Below are 17899 nucleotides of genomic sequence, written 5' to 3'. Positions count from 1 at the left end.
GACTTTTCCTAATCAGATCAATTGCTAGTGCCTTCCTCTAATTACTTTGTATCTATTTTGTATACATTATAAACACACTCACTTTAGATGTCCTTATCTGTCTATATGCCACATCCCCCTACAGTATGTAAGCTTCTTGAGAAGGATAGTTTCATTTTTATATTTGTCTTACCAGAATCTAGCACAGTACCTAATATAGAGTAGGTGCTTAATAAATTCTTGTTGATTACTAATTATTTGTAAAATGGTATATAATTACACTCTATCCTTTCACTTCTATGCCATATATAGGTTACAAAGGAATCAATAGTGGGCCAGATGAAGGCCAGAGTAGGACTAGGAGACTAGGTAAACTAGCCAGGGTGGTGAAGTTGATCCAAAAAGGTCACAGTAGTGGATGTTAGGAGGAAACCAGACAGACTAGTGATAAATATCATGTCAGTTCAAGAGTAAGCTACACATGGGTGACCCAGAACTTGGATGGGTGGGACTCAGTATCAGGGTCATCAGATGGCAGCCAAATTCAGACAGGCAAGGAGTTATCTTCAGAGAGTCTGATAGCAATCCCAGCACAGAGACTTCAGTCCCTACCTAGAAAAAAATTGTAGGCAGAGCCCTGCTCATAGGGTAATGAAGACAAAGAATAGGTAAGGAAACAAGGAACAAAGAGGCTTAGGCAAAAAGTAATGACAGGGATCTAATTGATGAAAATAAGGTATAAGATATAATGGAATATTATTGCATCCGTTAAGAAATGACAAAGAAGATGACAGCAGAGAATCCTAAGTAGCTTGAACTGATGAAGAGTGAAAATAAGCAGAACCAGGAAAACAACTTATACAAAGCAACAACATTTTAAAGAAAAACAGTTTTGAAACATGTAACTGATCAATGCAATGACCAGCCACATCTACAAAGGACCTGTGATATAGCATCTTATCTGATAGAGAGCTGATGACCTTATAGTAAAGAAAGAGACATGCAGTTTTGCATCTGGCTACCATGTGAATTCATTTTAGCTCAAAGGTGATTGTTGCAAGTTCTCTCTCTCTCTCTCTCTCTCTCTCTCTCTCTCTCTCTCTCTCTCTCTCTCTCTCTTCTTTTTCTCTTTTTTACAAAGGTGTAGGGATATGGGGATATGGAGTGTTAGCACTAGTAATGTCAGAAAAGGGGGCCAGTGAGATACAGGTGTGTATTATATATATGTGTGTTTGTGTGTGTGTGTGTGTGTGTGAGATGTGTGTAATGCACAGAGAAAAACAAAAGAGGTTCAGAAGGAAATGCAGACAAGCAGGATAGTTATGGAAATAGCATGTGGAATTTGTTGCATACCTTTTTTAAAAAAGCATTAGTATAAAATGGATAGTCCAGATTTCACATACAATTGTCTTTGTATTCTGCTATGAATACTGAAATGCTCTTTCAGTTTACATTCAGAATAAAAACATTAAGTTAACTTAAACAACAATAAAAACAAAAAGAGAGTGACAAGAGACAAGGTGAAGAACTTTGTCACAAAAGAAACAGCAAAAAAAAATCTATTCTTAGAATCAAGGTACAAAGAATCAAAGCAAAGCCAGAATATCGCCTAACTTGACATTGATTCATCTTCATTTGTAAACACTCACGTCATTACATGTTTCACTGCTTAGGGGTCACTCTGATCCAGGACTTGAGACTGGGATGACATTACAAGTAGAGTTTAAATGGTACCAGGTAGAAGGATTGGGTTAGGGAGGAGAAGAACAAGAAGCCAGCTTTGTCATTTCAGAAATTCTCATAAAGTTGTATACAATGTGACTAGGACACACACTTAGACCATCAAGCTATGGTGATTTACATGTACAAAAACCAGGAAGTCAAAATTGCACCTCTTCATTTAGAAGCTTGACTGAAGCTATTTCAAGAATTTGCCCTGGTAAAATTACCAAAGTACTTATCTGCTAAATTGAAATAGCGAGGTAACATCTAGTCTCTTCATTCTCTCCCCACCCCACCCCCAATACAGTTTTCAAAGAAAGAAACTCAGCAAAGTACACTTAAAACTAATATCCGGACCCTATCCATCATTCTACTTCCTTAATTTCTTCATTATGCACCTTAAGAATTATTTTTTGCCTATAGCCCTCTTTCTTATTATATACAATGCACATCTTCATAAACGTTTCCTTTTTTATATACTTTGTTCATTTTATTTTAGTTCCCAGGAAGAATGAAACTAATATACTCTTTTACATTTACTTTCTCATTTCATACTGTAGAACATAGTGGCAACTTCATCAGTGTGAACACTATTATTCTTAACATAAAATAATATTTTAAGTTTTTCCTTTCATTTCTGTTTCCACAAAAATCATTATTCTAGAAACAGTCTGGTCGTCAATTACATCAATGATATTACATTTGATATCATCAATGACATAGTATTATACTCATTCATGCATTCTTTCATTTACTCATTAAACAAGCATTTATAGAGAACTTCCTATGTGCAGGGATTCAAGTGAAACATTTTCCAGATGAAAAAGTCAACAGTCCCATGTCTTTTGTTCCACCCACACCCCCAAAATACCTTCTCCATGGGGGGCAGTAACAATGTTTATAGAACTACTTGAAGTAGCAGCAAAGATTTACAGTAGCTTTAGTATAAAATTCCTACCAATGTGAACTAACAAGTTAAACATGTATGTGACAGTGCACTTTTAACCATTTAACCAGTCTCTAAATGTTGTTATTGTTTGTTTCTGTTGTTTCAACTTCATTTTAGGAGTTAACAGCCAAATGATTCAGAGCTGGCCCCAATGTTTCAAAGGAATCAGGTTGAAAGCTCCCTCCCAAGGGCCCTGATTCAGCTTTCTCTGCCTTATCGATCCAGTGGTACTTAATGAGAAGCACCAAGCTTTCTGTTTGCACAGTAACTGAATGCTTCCGCTGTTCCAAAGTGCGATCAGCTAGCTCCATTATGAAGGCCTCATAAGAATATCAATGTATGGATTTCACTTCATCTAGTTTTAGTAGCAAGGGGAAATGGTTAAGGCAAAAGAGGAAGAACAGAGAGATATGATTAGGTTATCTACAGAGCATCCAAATGGAATCGAAACAGAGTAGAGAAGGAAAAGAAATGATGCAGCAGGGCATAAAGCAGAATTTGTGGCTACATTCAGGAAGTGATACCCCCTCACATCTTGCCTTCAGGGGTCAAGGGGTACCCCTGAAGAGTTGGGGTGATTCTTCTCTAATGCTATCAGTTTGAGATCCTATTCTGCTTTGTGCTCCCTCCATAGCTATCAGGGATTAGTGCCTCAATTCTATTAAGTCAATTAACATTAATTAGCTTTTACAAAGGGGTATTTTACTTTCAAGGTTTTCTAAATCTTTAACAGATGACTTACACACATTTTCCCCGACAGTTAAGAGATAGGTATACTATCCCCCATTAAAAGGCAAAGAGCAGAGATACATTGTCAACATCAGATAGGGTAGGGTCAATAATTCTCACCTGTCTCTCTAACTAGAACACCATCAGGGAGGAAGTAGTCAGACTGTCCTGTAGTAACTTCTCAATGCACCTAAATTACAGCTACATGATCAAACCAACTCTTCTTCACCTTCACAATGAGCAGGCTAGAGCCAACTAGAAAATGTCTGCAGTTCTCCAAAGTCCATGTAGGGGTTGTATCATCAGAGCACTATTAAATGTGCTCATAAAGATTGGGCTCAGTGGCCAATGCCCACTTACAATAGGTATTGTATATCAATATAGCAACATTTTTCAGATTGTCTTTGTACTTCACATTGATGGGTTACTTCCACAAAGAAAGTAGCTGCTTTTTGTTTTTGTTTTTTGCAGGTCAGGCAACAGAATCATAGCTTTAAAGCTAGAAGAGGCCTTTGAATTCATAGCATCCAAACCCCTCACTTTTCAAAAAGAAGAAGAAAATGAGCCTTGGTGATTAAGTAACTTGCATAGTCATACAGCTAGCATTTGAAGTAAGATTTGAATCAGAGTTTTCCGAAGTTAGACCGCAAGTCTAACAGTCCTATCCCCTAGCCATCCTGACTCTCTATTCAATTGACAGGGGAGATATTCTAGCCTAAGAAAAGCCATACTCATTCTAAAAAACAAAAAAATCAGAGACACACAGATGTGTGTTTATATGTATACATATGTATCCCCAAAATCTTGGTGTAGTTTTAATATTTAATAGCTTAGAACTGCAATAAGACTTTTGAGACATCCTGCATATATGACTTTTTTAAAGAAATGTTTATTTTAATATTCTTTTAAAAGTTATGTTATTTTGAATGTGTATATTCATTTATATACATTTTGAAGCTATGTTCCCAAAATCATAATCCCAAGCATAATGAATGAAAGATTACTAATTAACATACAGAACTTAGAGTAAGCATACTACAGTCTAACATTTAAATTCAACAAGCGCTTATTCATTGCCTGATAGGAGTCAGGCACCGGGCTAGGTACTGAGTATGCAAATATTTTTTAAAAAATAATAATAATAACATAGGCCCTACCCTCAAAGAACTTACATTATGCTGGGGAGAAACAATACTTGCATAGTAAGTATAAAAACAAAATATATACCAAATCAAATCAAAGCAATTTGGAAGAGAACACTAACAATAGTGGGGGGAGGGTGTTCAGAAAAGACATCTTATAGGAGGTGTTACTTGGCATGAGCTCTGAATTAGCCTTGAAGGGAAGAAGGAGGAGACCCAAATGCTGGGTACTTGAGAATCAAGTGCACCAGTTTGGCTCGATCTTTGAAGTTTGAGAGGTAAATAACAGGAAATGTCTGGAAAGACAGATCAACAAAAAAAGCTACAGGAAGTGGACTTGGTACTACTATGCAGGTGAGAGAATTGACTTTTAAAGTCCATGTCTCAAAAAAGTTATAATTCTGTAAATATTGTGTAACTGGAGAAGGGATACCTCTTCCCCCAATGACTACAGCTATCTGATGTTAGAAGACTCTGGTTTCTTATATGATTTTTTTGTCTCAAAAGTAAACTTCCCCACCCCTGATGATTCCAAGTGTCATTTTTTCCTCCTAACAGAGCCTCTTAGAATTTCCCCACTTTGTCCCATTCCCATTAGGAGAAATGGTGAGCCATAGGACATCCCAGAATGACCATCAGTAGCACTGAAGGGATACATCCTGTAATTGTCTTGGAAGGCAACAAGATTCCCGCCCCATCTCTACAAGCAATAGAAATAGAATGTTGAAGTTCAGGGCAATACTTCTTCCATCCTATGAGGCACTCTGGGCAAAGAGAATCCAATTCAATAAGCAGTTATTAAATGAAGGCTATGTATAACTATGTACAAACTCAGGTATTAATTACCTCCTTTATGAAAGCTTCCCTGAAATTCTACAATAGTTATCTCTTATTCTCTCCATCTTTCCCTCTTATCTGGACTAGGGCTCACAGATTTTGAGCAGAAAAGAATCTTAGAGCCGTAGTCCAAGCCCCTCATTTTATATAAGGAAACCAAAGCCTAGACGGGTCTAGAAAATCATAGATTTAGAGGTGGATGGGGACCTAAAAGCCACCTCACACAGGAGGAAACTGAAGCCCAGGAAACATTTTGCCCAAGGCTGCATTTGTAGTAAGTAACAAGTAGGATACAAAATCAGGTTCTCTGACTCCAAAGACGGTAGTACTCTATGGCATAGTACCTATCTATGTTCTACCTGCAGACCATTTCAGTTCTTCTTTTGAGTACAAAAAGTTTCTCTCTCTCTCTCTCTCTCTCTCTCTCTCTCTCTCTCTCTCTCTCTCTCTCTCTCATTCTTTCTCTCTCCCCACTTATCTTTCCTTAACACATACACACAAGATGTTTGTTGAAATGAAATGAACTTAATTATGAGGTCCTAATTAAGGCACTGAGAGTAGCACTTGAGGGAAGGGTTCCTGAAAAACTCCTGTAGTCTGAAACCCTTCAACTATTATTGAAGTTTTTATCATCGTATTGCTGGGGTTTTGCATATCTGAGCATGCAGTATGCGTGCATAAGTTAGTTGCACAGATGGAGGAGCAGTGTCAGGGAGGGATGGTAAGAGAGAGTGTCATCAATAGTACATTGACTTTGGAGTCCAGAAGACCTGAGTTCAAATTCAGTTTCCAACACTCACTAGCTAAGTGACCGTGGTCAAATAACTTTAACCTTTCTGAGTTTCTGTCTGTTCATCTATAAAATGAAGAAAATAGATGTAGTGCTTACCTCACAGGGTTATTGTGGGAATCAAGTGAGATAATGTTCATAAAGTGCTTTAGAGACCTCTAAATGCTATACAAATGTTGGATGTTGCTATTGTAATGGGCAGCTAGATGGCACGGTAGAAAGAGTGCAGGCCTGGAGTCTGGAAGTCTCATCTTTCTGAGTTCAAATCTGGCCTCTTACTTACTTACTTACACACTTACTACCTGTGTGACCCTAGGCAAGTTATTTAACCCTGTTTGCTTCAGTTTCTCATCTGTAAAATGAGCTGGAGAAGGAAATGGCAAACCACTCCAGTATCTTTGCCAAGAAAACTCCAAATGGGGTCACAAACAGTCAGATGTGACTGAACCACAACAATATTGCTATTGTAATGTGAATATGAGGAAACAGAACAGTTACAAGTATCAGGAAAACTATGTCTGGTATCCACGTATTATGCCAACTTTCTAGCTAGATATAAAAGAAGACCAATACAGTTATATGAATATATATGGTTATAGAAATGACAAAAAAAGATTCCATAAAATTTGTTACTAATTATTCTATGGTTCATAGGATACAAAATATATGGTTCTGTATGCTGTCAAAAGCAGTAAATATCTTGGATGGTTTTATTAAACTTAAAAAATATTCTTGGTACAAAGTAAAGCTTTTTGTGAGGTATATATTTAGAAACACGTAAATACAAAAGACATCAATAAAACTTAAAGTATATACATACATGTGGAAATATAGCTATAGATAGATATCAGATACACACATACATACAAAAAGATTGCTTTGAATTCAAGGAAAGCATCAGATTATTCTAAATTGCTTCACATTTTGCCTGTGCTAGCCCTGTAACAAAAAGGTGAAAAGACTTCCCTAGTCTCCACTGCACCACTAGTAATACTCTTGCTCCATTGCAGGGGCCTAGGGAATGAACTGTCTGAGCCATATACTGACCCTGTCTATCTGTGACTCCAGCAAGGCCTTTCTGGGCATTAGGCTAGCCCTGTCTCTGTCTTCTTCTGTCCCTTTGAGACCTGTTCAATCTCTTTAAAAATAAAAGCAGATTGGGATTATAACTTTTTTTTTAAAAAATTGAAACTGTGAATTCTCCCACCAATACAGACTTGGAACATAGTTGCCATCCTGCATATTCAACCAATACGTACACATAAAAGCTTACACAACATACATTCAAAATAAATACAAGGTGATTTAATATATGACACTAATGACTTTTGGAGGAATAAGGAAAGGCTTCGTGTAGAAGATAGTACTTGAGTTGAACTTTGAATGAAACTAGGGACTTGGAGAGGTGAAGGTAAGGTGGCAATGTGTCATAGGCATCAGGGGACATCCTGAACAAATGGATGGAAAAGAAAGATGCAATGAATTTCCTGCATAAAGAACAGCAAGAAGACAGAAGGCCAGTTTGACTGGGCTGAAGTGTGTGTGAAAAGTATTCTATGATGACATTGGAAAAGTAGGTTGGAGCCAGTTTTTGAAGACATTTAAATGGCAAATAAGAGTTTGTATACGATTCTAGAGGTAAAAAAGAGCCACTGGAATTAAACTGAAGAGGACTTTTTTTGGCAATTATTTGATCTTATTCTTTCAATAGAGAATCTCAAATTTCTCATTTGAGCAAACATTGGGCAAACTACATAAAACATAAATCCTTCACGAAAGAGTCTAAAAAATTTCAGTTTTGCATTTGTGTCCCCAGCACCTGGCATTTTGCCTAGCATATTGATTGATTGATTGTTAACTTCTTGTCTGGACCTAACTTCACTCTCTCCTCTATCAGTTTGGGGACTTGTCTGCCTTTCCATTAGATTACATGTGCTCTGAAAGCCAGCCCATGCTCTGTTTTTCTTCATAATAAAAGACTGCACATAGTACTTTGCTTTGTTCTGCTTTTAATCGAGGTCATATCTACTGATCTTAAGTGTCTCCTGCAATGGTCTGTCTTGGGCTTCTTCTCTTTTCCCTTTACACTTTCTCATTTGGTGACCTCATCAACTCAGATATCAATGCTATTTACTAAAAGAGTACATCAGGTATAGAATCAAATCTGCTTATACTTTCTGCAGCTTCTGATTCTGTAGTCTAAACATGGCCCAAGGAGGACTCAGAAGCAAAATGCCTTCAAATGTTGCAGTTTGGGAGTGGATTTTTTTTTTGGATGTCTGTTTACACATTTTGCCTAATATAACAATTCTAGCTTGTGGGGGTGATGACTGCAAAATTAAATTGTATGTACAGCAGAATGATGAGTTGCACATAATGCTTTTGCTCTCTGGACATGAGGATTGGATAAGAAAAGTTGAATTGTTAGTCTTTGGAAAAGACCTTTTTCTTCTTTTTATTTATTTATTTATTTACTTACTTATTTATTTATTTATTTTAAATTTATTTTGATTTATCAACAATCATTTCCATAAACTTTTGACTTTAAATTTTTCTCACCCTCCCTCCCCACCTCCCTCCTCAAGACAGCGTGCAATCTGATATAGGCTATACATATACATTCCTATTAAATACATGTTCACATTAATGATGTTGTAAGGAATAATTAGAACGAATAGGAGGAACCACCAGAAAAAGGAAACAATACACAACAGAAGAAAAAAAATAGCAAATAGTATGCTTCGATCTACATTCTAACTCCATGGTTTTTTCTTTGGATGTGGATAGCATTTTCCATCATGAGGCCTTTGGAGATGTCTTAGATCCTTGTATTGCTCAGAAGGGTTAAGTCTATCAATATTAGTCATCTCACAACGTGGCTGTTACTGTGTACAATGTTCTCCTGGTTCTGCTCACTTCACTCAGCATCAGACCATGCAAGTCCTTCCAAGTTTTTCTGAAGTCTCCCTGTTCATCATTTCTTATAGCACAATAATACTCCATTGCATTCATATACCACAACTTGTTCAGCCATTCCCCAATTAATGGGCATCCTCTCAATTTCCAATTCTTTGCCACCACAAAAAGAGCTGCTATGAATATTTTTGTACATGTGGGTCTTTTTTTGTATGATCTCTTTGGGATATAGCCCTAGAAGTGCTATTGCTGGGTCAAAGTGTTTCTTCTTCTTTTTTAAAACCAAGCTGTTTCCAAGACTGTGTGATAAGAGCCTCAAAGTTACAAAATCAACATTCTTAGAGATTCAAGAAGATGATGACATAAAGCTAAAGGAGAATACCTTTACTCTGAAAAATGAAAATGCTAAAGCAACACGTGCTTTTACCCTGGAGACAGTGTTAGCTGGTCATGAAGACTGGGTAAATGCTGTTCATTGGCAGCCTTCATTTTACACAGATGATGTGATTCAGCAGCCGATGAGATTGTTGTCTGCCTCAGTGGATAGAACCAGGATTCTCTGGGCTCTCAAAGAACAGTCAGGAGTGTGGCTGGAGTAGGTTCAAGTAGGTGAAGTGGGTGTGACACTGGGGTTCTATGACTGCCAGTTTAGTCCAGATGGCTCTATGATCTTAGTCCGTGACTGCCACAGAGCACTGTATCTTTGGAAGCAAAATGCAGCTGAATCCAAAGAATGAATTATAGGAGTTGTGATTCCTGGGCACTTTAATAGTGTACAAGATGTAAGGTGGGATCCACAAGGAGCATTTATCTTGACTGTAAATGCTGATCAAACAACTCAACTCTGCTCCATGGAAGAAAAAAAAAATATGATTCACAGATAGTGGCTTCCATTATAATCTCTGTGCAGATGACTCTAAGACTTATTTATCCAGTTCTAACCCCTCACCCTAGTCTCTCCTCATTTGGTCTCTCTCTCTCTCTCTCTCTCTCTCTCTCTCTCTCTCTCTCTCTCTCTCTCTCTCCTCTCTTCCACATACACATCAAAATAGCAGTTTCTTCACAATTTGTATAAAATGAACATTTTCTGAGATTCTACCATTTTCTTACTATATATTTTTGTAGGGTTATGAATTAAGACTTTTCATCTTTTACTGGAAAGTGGTTAGTCCAACTATTTTAATGTATTATAAAATTTACTGTGGTGTTTCATAATCTAAATAGGTAGAATCCATCAGTTTTCAAAGGTATGCCAAATTTATTTAGAAGTTCAGCATGTTAGCTAAAAGTAATCTAACTCGGGATGACTTAAAAGAAAAGCTCGGGATTTAAGATTGGCAGTTTTGATTCCCTGGACCTTGGTTTTGTTATCTGCCAAATGAGATGCCTGGAAGATTTATAAGTCCAATTCAATCCAAGAAGCATTTATTAAGTCCCAGCTATGTTTAAGATACAGTGCTAGGCACTAGGATAGGAATACAAAGACAACTTTTAAAAAAAAATCCTTTTTTTCAAAGAGCTTATTTTTTAAACTGGGGATAAGGGGGTGGAGTAATACAATATGTAAATAGGTAAGTGTACATACACATAGTTTTGAGGAGGGAAAAAGCACTTAGGAAATGGTCCCTTCTAGCTCTAAATATAATCCTATGTTTCTCCTTTTTACCAGCTTTTTCATTTTATCAATATTCTTGATTTCTCCAATTCTTCTGCACCAGTGTTCATTTCCTTGTCCATTTTCCCCATCTTTCCAATGTGTCTACAAACTTTCCCACAGAACACTGTATCTATTCTTTCTCATACTTCTGGAAGGATTCAGTTGAATTAAAATGATTATTAGGCACCACCTATTATATACAAGTTGAGAAGCAAGTGGCATAATGAATGGTTAACATGCCTAATAGTGAAGATCTGGGTTCAAGTCCTAACTGAAAGGTACTGGCTCTGAGCAAGTCACTTACCTTCAAAGTGTTCCAGGCAACTCTAAGACTACATAAATTGATCTCCACTGGTAGCAGAGACTTGAGTTAGGGAAAACAACAAGAGAATGAAGTGTAAGAGACCTCCTTCCACTAACTGTCGATTTTTATCAATTCATTAACAAGCACATGTGAAAGGCTATCTGGTATAGTAGAGACCCACTTTATCATCATTAGAAGGACATAAATTTAAGATCCACCTCAAACATATATTGGCTGTGTGACCCTAAGCAAGTCATCAACTTTCTCAAAAAGCCAAGAAAAAGTTACACTGTTAAGTTATAGAAAAGTTACAGAGACACATCAGTAGAGAGAGTTTTCTCCTTGGGAGACTCCCTACATCAAGATATCACAAGGCTCCAAGAAATCTATGGTATGGGACTAGATCTGTGATTTAATTGATATAGGAAACTGAATGAGCAAACACTCACTGACGTTGCAGATCCACTCCGGTTCTACGATCTATAGGTTTATTAGATGGAGAGCTCCTTAAGGGCAAGAACTGTTTTTGCCGTTATTTGTTATCCCCCTTCCAGAAGTATGAGAAATCTTCCGGGCATTGTATGGTGCCTAGCACAGTCAGTGCTTAATAATCTGTTGATTATAACCAATTTTTCCTGTATATATCTCGTTTGTACACACTTGTTTGCATGTTGTCTCCTCCCACTCGACTGTGAGCTCCTTGAGATCAGGAACAATAATTTTTTGTTTGGTTTTTGCCTTTCTTTGTAACCCCAGCACTCAGCACAATGCCTATCACATTGCATGTTCTTAATAAATGCTTGCTGATTGTTGACCATATAGTTTTGCCGAATTGCATCAGGCACTGAGAGATTAAGTGACTTGTCCAGGGTCATACAGTCAGTATTATGCTCCCCATATACTGTATGTACCCCTATGCCTTAAACTCTCCTCCTTGTCCCTGTCTGCTCGCTTCCTTCTAACCTAAGGCCCTTCTTTCTGCAAGAGGTCTTTCCCATCCTTCCCTTTGAGATTGCTTCCAATTTGTCTCCTATAGTGTTTGTTTGGGGGCAGGTAGGGGGTACAATGGCTAGAACACTGAGCCTAGAGGGAGGAAGATCTGAGTTCTAATGTGGCTTCAGGCAGTTACTAGCCATATGAACCTGGGAAAGTCACTTAACCTTATTTGCCTCAGTTCCTCATCTGTAAAATGGGGACACATTGGAAAAGTAAATGGCAAACCACACCAGTAACTTTGCCAAGAAAATTCCGTGGACAAAATCCATGGAATCATTTAGAGTCAGACAGGATTGAACAAGTATTTGTATATGGTAGTGGTTTGCATATTGTCTCCCCTACTAAATTGTGAGATCCTTCAGAGGGACACAAAGAATGTGTCTCCAGAGCTTCTTGGTATCTGTATTTTATGTTTTACATTCTTTTACTTGTTTGCAGGTTGTCTCCCTATTAAAATGTGAGTTCTGGGTGGGAAGACTATGTTTTTGCCGTTCTTTGTATCTCCAGGGCTTAGCATGGTGTCTGACACTTAGTAAACACTTAAAAAAATGCTGGTTGACTATATGACAGAGGAGTAGCTTGAAGCCAGCTTTATAACCACTACATCGTAATGCCTGTTATATCTTTTACACATACTTTCATACACGTGATATTACATTGTCGTTGTATTATATGCGTAGGTATGCATGTGTGTGTGTGTGTGTGTGTGTGTGTGTGTGTGTGTTACATATACTAGCCGAAGATATATATAGATCTATAGCTGCAGACTCTCTTCCTGGGCCCACTAAACATACCAGATGCTCGGGTCAGTTAGCACTGACTACCTAGTTGAAACCCTGCTCAGAGGTTCTTAGCCTCTCTCTAGTGGGGAGGGTCGGGCGAGAGCCAATCTCATCCATTAGCCAGCGCCCGTGCACAATGGCTGTCTCCTAGGAAGCAGCCATTGGGTGCAGCAGGCTCGCAACACCACCGGGGGAGGGAGGCGGTGCTGTTACCTGCTCCGCCTGAGACGGCCTGGCCAGACGCCTGCAGCGTGTTCTGTAACCCCAGAAGCAGCTTCCAGCCAGCATTGCACAACCTGGCACTGCCTCCTTACATTCTCCCCCCGCCACCCGCTCCGCTTCCCCCCTACTTCCCTCCCCCTCCCCCCACCACGCCCTTCACTAAACCTCAGGTTTCGCCCTAACCGGGGGTAGCTCAAGTTCAAGGTTGATGCGCCGCTTTGCCGAGCCTGCAGATAGAATTTGCCGTATACGGTGCTCACGTTATCTTTAATTAGGCTTGTTATTAGTTCTAAAGGAGCCTGCCTACCGCACGTTTGGGAAGGAGAAGCCTCCTGTACGTGACTTCAGAAGAAGGCAGTAGCCCTCCCTTTCTGTCCCTAGCCCAGGTCCGTTCCTCCCGCCGAGGTCGAGCTCCCTCTTGTGGGCAGCCTGGATTTCTATGTACTGGCGCCTTCATTCACTAGGAAGATTCAATGGACGCCAGTGTTGATAAAGGCTAACCCACAATCTTAGAGGAAGGGAGAAATAATCCCACGTACAGAGCTCGTAGAAGGCTCAGTTAATTTGGAACACGAATCTGTAGATACCTTTGCAGAAGACTTAAGAGGGGAGAGGGGCAGAAAGGGAAAGCCTATCTGGAAGGGCTGAAAAGATAATGGACGCCACTTTTCCCCACTATCTCTTTTGAAAAAACAGGAGGAAGGCAGGGAGGGAAAGAGAACTGACTGAACATAGAGAAAGCAGTTTGACAAGGAAGGCAGCGAAAAAATTAAAAGGAAATCATAGATCACGAGCTCTCATTTAAAAAAAGTAGCGTTAGATTAATGTGATTCAGATTCTCTGTTTACAGTGATTGTAGAGTTGAACACAGGGGAATGAAATAATACACGTTTTCATAACAGTTTGGATGACCTACTAATGTGTGACATGAGCAAAATCACAAGCTGAATACATAAGAGTCTTTACTATTATAGGAGTCAATTCCATCTAAAGTGGAAACATTTTTCACTATGTCTGTTAATATCTGTTATCAGTATGCCTTTGGAAAGAAGTCTTTAGAATTCCTCCCTCCCCCCCACCCAGTGCTCCACCAAATGCATACATACTCACTACATGTAAATGAAAAGCTTAAAAAACTGCATGTAGGATTTGGATGTGTTCATCTTACAGTATGGCAGATAGATTATACCCTTAAATGAACAATAGATTATTTTTTTGGAAATTATTTTAGGTGCCTGTGAAATGGGTAATTAAGGAATGGGCACAAGGTTTTTTTGTTTGTTTGTTTTTTGCAAACATCGTTTGCAAAAGGTTCCAAGCCTATGGCCAAGTGTGTAGGTGACACGGCTTTGATAAAAGTTGCCCAGAATTTGGAGAAAGGGGTAAGTAATCCTATGTACAGTGCTTATAAATGGCTCTGATAACTTGGCAAACACGGTTTTATCTACCTTTACAGAATGGGGGGAGGGGTTGGAGAGAGGGAACCTACAGTATATGAAAGAAGAAAAGATAATAGGTGTGTTGATGTGTTTTTTAAAAAATCACCTGCATTTCAGACGGACACTGGGTAGGCTTTTTTATTTTAAATGTAGCTATGTTTTATTGGATGCAAGATGAAAGTTTTGACTTTTAAAGTTCTCTTCCATTTTAAAGTGACCACTGAGAAACTGAGTCAACAAAGCATTTAAACTTATCATCCTCGAAAATCTCTTCTTTCAAATTTATTTTCCCCAGTAAAAGAAGGGGGCAGGAATATGAACCCCAAAATGCGCGGGCACACACACGTACACTCTCACGGTCTTTCACTTACACAAATCTGAGACTGGGAGATGGTTTGTACTGGTGCATGGTTTATAATCGGGTTAATCCAGTAGACAAAGTATAAAGCAACAACTCCCCCACCTCACTTCTCGCTCCCTTCTCCTTGTCTCCGCTCCCCGCAGTCCCACCCAAGCTTTAGGAAAAGCAAGTGTTTAAAACTAAGGGGAAAAAAACCCACAATGGGGGAAGTGGGGGGGGGGACTGGAGTGAAAGCCGATTTGAAATGGATTCCGGATCAAATATCATCACCTACAACTTCTTGTTAGTTTTAGTTCTAACAATGAATACCTAAAGCTTATTTTAAATGCTAATTCCCATAGTCCGATGCCCAGGAGGTAGTACCATAGCCCCGGATTTTGGCTGTCTGTCTGTCTCAGCCTTTGGGAAAACCTTAGTATCCGTGTTTCCTTGAAACTAAATACATTGACACTGAACTGCATGGAATGGCTCTCGCTTCAAGCAAACTGCATGTGTAACTGCGGCTGCCGCCCCTGTCAGCGACTTAGTGGGGTGGATGGGCCCCGATTAGGCGGCTGCAGATGCAGTGAGTCGCCAGCCCTTCCCTCGTTCACTCGCTCAGTGCAGTTGCCCTTTTGAATGCCTCCTGCGGCTCGGAGCGCTGGCAGGGCTCTGGGAGTATGAGTGAATGTAGCCCCGCAGAGCCAATGAGCTGGGACCGGATGCGATATATCCTCTGGGACAACAACTGCTCTGTTCCTCCTCAGATCCACATGACGCCATTTACTGCTGCTGCTTTTGCAGAGATCCCTACCTCCTCCGGAAAGAAAAGAGAGCAGAAAAACGCGGAGCCCCCCCAGCCCAGATCTCAAATCCTCCTCCTCCTCTACTCCTTCCTACCTCTCCTCCTCCTCCTCCTCTTCGCTCTCCTCCTCCTTCCCCCTCCACCTCCTACTCATCATCCTCTTCCTCCTCCTCCTCCTCTTCCCCTCCCCCTCCTCCTCATCTTCCCCCTCCCCCTCCTCCTCCTCCTCCTCCTCCCCCTCCTCTTCCCCCTCCTCCTCCTCCTCCTCCTCCAAACACACAACAACAACCACAGCCACAAACTCGCTGCTTCTCCTCCGAAACGCCCAGATTGCAAACCACAGAGCTGCCTGCAACAGAGAGAGGGAGAAAAAAGAGAGAGGGAAAAGGAGGAGGAAGCAAAAGAGCGGAGAGCAGCTGCAGCCAGCTTTCACGGGCAGAAACGACTGCACATTGCACAGGCTGCGTCTGCCAGGAGGAGGTCGATACGAAACTTGGGGATTTTGCTTAACTTCATTTTCAGGTCATTTTCTTGTACCATTCTATCAGCTTGCCAGAACAACAGAGTGACTTGGTGTTGGCGATTCGGCCTTCTGTTCATTGAGGAAAAGAAAAAAAAAGAGGAAATACTCCTTGTGTTTTTCTTCTTTTAGGAAGAGAGGGGAAAACGAAAAAGAAGGGGGAAAAAACACCTTTCTCCCTCAGCCTGGAGTTTTTACTTAATTGAATCTATCGGCGGGTTTCTTCGCTTTGGATTTTCTTTTCATTTCTATTTTTTCCCCTTCTGATGGCTTGCAAGTTGGACTGAAGCAAAGTTTGGAAAGCAAAAGTTTGTTTTAGGGCTGGATTTATTTGCAAACCACAGGAAGAAGAAAATACAAGGGAGAGAGGGGTTGGTGCAGAGCCGCGATCACGGTGAGATATTTTATGCCGCTTCTCCCCACCCCCCCACCCCCTTCTCCGCCCTCGCTAACTTTAGCCATTTATTCCAGGAAACATGAAGTAGGTATAGGTAAACCTGAAGCTTTAAATCCATCCCCCATATCCATTCCTTTTCTTTCCATCTAGCAGGTTCCCCTAGGGAAGTAATAGAAAATTGACTCCATTTGAGGGATTTTGGGGGGGGGAGGTATTGGAGGGGGCGCCTTTTGCACGTACTTCCGAGATGCTTGCTTTTCGGCTTTGTAGAACCCGGTGTTCTACAGATCCCCCCTTTTCTGCCAAACCGACTTTTGGAGTCTGGGAGCCCACAACCTCAACGACTTCGTGCCGGGGGAAGATGGTGCGGGGGGGGGGTGAGGGGGGGAGACGAGGCACAGTTTAGGCGGCGGAAATCTTACACTCACGTTTAGGCTTTTGCTGGGAGAAATGTCTGCTTACTTGCTCCGAGTTTAATGAACTCGTGTCACACACACACACTCGTGTCACAAACACGCAAATAAAAAAAGCCACACACACAAAAAACAACTAGAAAACACTTCATAGTGTTTCACAGGTCACGGAGCTAAACGCCCAGATTTATATAACCTGTTCCTCATCTTCGAGGGAAGGAAATTCCTGCTAGATCCTGTTGAAGGCATTGACTAGCTTCCAGGGTGATTTATTTTCTGCAGTTTACATTCTTCGCGTGGGTAATCATACAACCTACACTAAAATGCTAACGTGGGGTAACCGAGGGAAGGAGCCCTCTTATCTCTAGCCTCGAATGTAACTAGATAGCAGTACTTGATAGGCAATCCCGGCTTCTGTGTTGAAGGATTACTGTGTTGGGTCTGTGCAATTCGGAAGTGTGCTCCTTTCTCCCACCACCAACACCGCCACCCTCCCCCCCCCCATATGGTCGAATATAGGTCACTTTTTTTTCAACCTCGACCCTCCTTCTAGCACCGGAAGAAAGTAATCAAGGGCTCAAGATCATTTTCCATTTCCATGCTCTGGTCAGTTGTTGATAAAAGAGACCGGTTTGGGGTTTGGTTATATTTTTAGCCTTTTAAGTCTGCTTTTGGTTGAAAAAAAAGAATACTATCGGAAACTTTTGGGGTGTTTTCTCCCTGAAGGCTGTTTGTGTGTCAGTTTTGCCCCACCCCAGTAGTGAAGTCCTTTCCCCCTAATCCACAGTCTGATCACACACACTCAGCTCTTAATGGGGGTTTCAAAGCACTTTCAAAGAAGGGGGGGAAAAGAGGAGGTTCTGGGGAGAGGGGTGCTGTAAAGGGGAGTTGAGATATCCAGGCAGCCGGGGTAGAGCCGACCAGAAATTCACTGGCAAGAATGATTTCTCTAAGTAAAGG

At 40.4% G+C, this 17899-nt stretch overlaps 1 protein-coding gene across 1 annotated transcript in view; it reads left to right on the top strand.

The window, feature by feature from the left end:
* The first annotated feature begins 15845 nt into the window (after positions 1 to 15845).
* SPRY2 (sprouty RTK signaling antagonist 2) overlaps positions 15846 to 17899 on the top strand; it is a 5582-nt gene continuing 3528 nt past the window's right edge. The window contains exon 1 of the mRNA XM_020975283.2: positions 15846 to 16523. The gene's annotated coding sequence lies outside the window, so the exon portion shown is untranslated. The remainder of the gene's footprint in view (positions 16524 to 17899) is intronic.

This window comes from Phascolarctos cinereus, unplaced genomic scaffold, assembly GCF_003287225.1.
Source record: "Phascolarctos cinereus isolate Bilbo 61053 unplaced genomic scaffold, phaCin_HiC Scaffold_7;HRSCAF=346, whole genome shotgun sequence".
In the NCBI taxonomy this organism is placed as follows: Eukaryota; Metazoa; Chordata; class Mammalia; order Diprotodontia; family Phascolarctidae; genus Phascolarctos; species Phascolarctos cinereus.
Note: the sequence above shows the minus strand (reverse complement) of the source record. Positions and strands in the feature narration are given on the sequence as shown.